Source organism: Orycteropus afer, unplaced genomic scaffold, assembly GCF_000298275.1.
Source record: "Orycteropus afer afer isolate SDZICR_OR568_19922 unplaced genomic scaffold, OryAfe1.0 scaffold00151, whole genome shotgun sequence".
Lineage (NCBI taxonomy): Eukaryota > Metazoa > Chordata > Mammalia > Tubulidentata > Orycteropodidae > Orycteropus > Orycteropus afer.
Window position 1 is genome coordinate 8427213 of NW_006921738.1, and position 3489 is coordinate 8430701.

The 3489-nt window shown below is 43.1% G+C and overlaps 1 pseudogene; it reads right to left on the reverse strand.

The window, feature by feature from the left end:
- Positions 1 to 1776: 1776 nt before the first annotated feature.
- LOC103201443 lies at positions 1777 to 2310 on the reverse strand (annotated as a pseudogene).
- Between the last annotated feature and the right edge of the window lie 1179 nt (positions 2311 to 3489).

Consider the following 3489-nt stretch of genomic DNA (forward strand, 5'->3'; position numbering starts at 1 on the left):
GGGGCACAGAGTCCCCCTTTCAACATTATGAGCCCCTCTCCAATCCACTGCCTCCATCCTGTCTCACCTGGATTATCTCAATAGCCTTCTAAAAGTTCTCCTGGCCCATAGTCTTATCCATATTGTACCAATAGTGATTATCCATATTGTGCCAATAGTGATCTTTCTAAACCACAAATATGTCATCATGCTACTCCTTTTGTAAAAACACTCCAGTGTTCCTCATTGCTCTTAGGATCAAGTTCATGATTCTCCTCTTCCTCCTTTTCTTCTTCCACCAGCTCCTCCTCCACCACCTTCTTCTCTTCATGGCTTAAAGGCCTTGGACGCTTTGGCCTATTCTCATCTTTTGCAGTTCTCCTCATGCCTCCTCTTCCTTGCACTTTATGATCGCAAAAAACCCCAAACTCACTGCCATTGAGTCAATTTCAACTCATAGTAACCCCCTTTGGGTTTCTGAGACAATAAATCTTTATGGAAGTAGACTGCCTAGTCTTCCTTCCATGGAGTGGCTGGTGGGTTTGAATTGCCAACCTTCTGGTTAGCAGTCGAATGCCTTAGGCACTATGCCTCCAGAACTCCTTACCTTGGACTTTATGATCCAGATGAACTTAATTTTTGGACATTTTAACTCCGAAGTACCAAAAACATCTCCAAGTGCAAAAATCCAATAGGCACTTGGATATATGGGTCTAGAGCTCTGGTGACAAATCTGGACTGGTGATGGAGATTTGGGTGTCACTACCATACAGATATGGCCACTGACTTTGTGGGAAATAGTAAGTGTGTGGAGAGTTCAAAGAAGGCTTAATGGCAGAACACCAGCATTCCAGGAGGAGCCTTCAGTCAGACTTCAGCTTAAATATCTTACCTCTTGTTTTGGTTACCTGCTGCTCTCACAATAATATACCACAAATGGGATGGCTTTATTCTCTCCCAATTTGGAGGCTTTAAGTCTGAGTTCAAAGTGCCAGGCTCTAGGGGCTGGGTGAAAGCCCCTCAACCTTGGCTTCAGCTCTGCCTCCTGCTCCTGGCCCACTGGAGCTAGAGGCTTTTCTTCACTCAGACAGCTGGTGGCTGCTGGGACTGACAAGCCCAAGGTTGACAAGTAAAAAGGCACAGTCCCAATATTACAACATGGCAGGCCATTAATTCAAGCCCATTAAAAGCCCCAAGGTCGGCAAAGCATGTCAGCCTTCTGAACAATGACTTGGCTACATGCAGGGTTCAAGTGTGCCATAAGCTAGAGACCATTCACCAAGGCTTCTGCTTATATACAGGAAGTAGACCACATCCCTAAGGCAGCTACTCAGCTGCTCACAGTAGATTCCACCATGGAGTTGATTACCAGTCTCATCATGGGGAATAACTACATCCAGCTGCCCAGCCACTCAACCAGGCCCAGCCAAGTTGACATACAAAGTTACTACCACATAAGGTCATATGAAATCATTTGATTATAGTAACGTCTAACATTTGAAATGCATCCATGCTCTTCTGTATAATCATATTAGAGTCAAATTTATTTGTTTTCACATCTATTATAACTGCTATTGCAAAGGAGAAAGATACTATTGTCTTATTTTCCAAGAGATGTACACAGAGCAATTTTTCTTCTCCAGGGAACTTGTGCGAACAAATATAAGTTTTTCATGTGGCATATGAAAGAGGAGAAACCTCTTCAGATTTCTTTCTTCAAGTCTGGCACGTGGCACTTTGGAGTTAGGCAACAGTTCCTGTAATCTAGTTCAGAGCTGCTGCTTACTTCCTGAGGGTCTAGAGCAGCAGACGCAATTTCTTTTTAGGCTGCTGCTTTTCTACTGATATTCTTCTATTTATCTGTCTGACTAGGTCATAAAGTGTCTCATTAACATCGATCTTTGACTTTCCAGAAGATTCTAAAAAGGCACAGTTACACCACTGTCTTGCTAAATTCTGACCCTGTTCATCTTCTAGGTCACATTTATTGCTAACCAAATTTTTTTGAATATCTTCTGTGTCCTTAATCTATAAAATCAGTTCCCTCAAGTCTTGTAAGTCATTAAATGTAGCCTGAGCTGTAAGAGAATATACTAGTGCAAACCTTTGGCCACTCTTCATATAAAAATCCCTCATTGCTGTAAATTGCTATCCTTGCAGCATCCAGGATTTCGAGCATACACTGTTGGTAATCGACTTCAACTTGCTTTCTGTAGGAATCTTCTACCATTGGGTCATATTTTTTCAACAAAAATTACCTGAACAAACAACTGTCATATCAGACTTTTCCATGCCTCCTGAACCAAGGACCACTAGCTTGTAGTCACGCATGATGTGGTCTGTTTAAATACTGACAATCTACTCAATGCCATTGAATGTTTAATGAGACACACACACTCATACTCAGGGTAACTTCCCTCAGATCCAGTTATACCACTTCTGGGAATCTTCCTACCACCCCCACAGCCCCAGTCCCCACACCCCACTCACTCTCCACCTGCTAGCCCTCCCCAACACTATCTCCACCTCTTCCTCCTCCCTCGCTCTTGGTGCCAGCTCCTGCTCTAGTTCTGTGTGGTAATGGAGGTGGTTGTTGTTATGTGCCGTCGAGTCGGCAGCCAAAACAGAAACTTTTTAAGAAGGTTTGTGCTACAATTTTTTTTCATTGATAATTCTATTTTAGACTTTCAACATAATTAGAAAGAATTTAGAACAAAGTCCTGCATTAAAATGCCTTCATTGTTTACTGCTATGAATTGAATTGTGCTCCCCAGAAGGATAGGTTCAGGTCCTAAACCTTGGCCCCAGTGAATGTGACCTTTTATGGAAAGATGAAGATGTTATCAGTTAATATGAGGTCATACTGGAGTAAGGTGGTCCCTAATTCAATACGAGTAGTGTCCTTATAAAAGAAGGGGAGGAGGAGGTGGAGGGCGAGAGGGAAGGAAGTAGGGAAGGAGGGAGAGAGACAGAGAGAGAGGGGGAGAGAGAGAGAGAGAGAGAAGGAGTAGATGGATTTATGACTGAAGCTGAGTTGCAGCTGCAAACCAAGGAATGCCTGGGGCTACCAGAAGCTGAAAGAGACAAGACAGGATCTTCCTCTAGAGCCCCTGGAGGGAGCATGGCCCTGCCAACACCCTGATTTCATACTCAGTCTTGAGAACTGTGAGATGACAAATTTCTGTTCCTATAAACTAATTTGTGGTCCTTTGTTATGGCAGCCCTAAGAAACCAATACACTTAGGATGTAATAAAAAGTCATGGTATTTTGACTTGTTATCTTCTCTACTTTATTTTGGGACGATGGAGAGAACAGAAAATAGCCCAAACCACTCTTCTTAAATCCAGCTCACTTTCTGCCTTGTCCCTTTCTGTGCCTTTATTTTTGCAGTGTTCCCTCCTCTCCCTTTCTGCGCCTTTAAAGTGAGGACATGCATGGCTGGTTCTATTGGTCTGTCTCCTCAATTGCATTATCACAATCCACATCCATCATTCCCACTGATCACACTG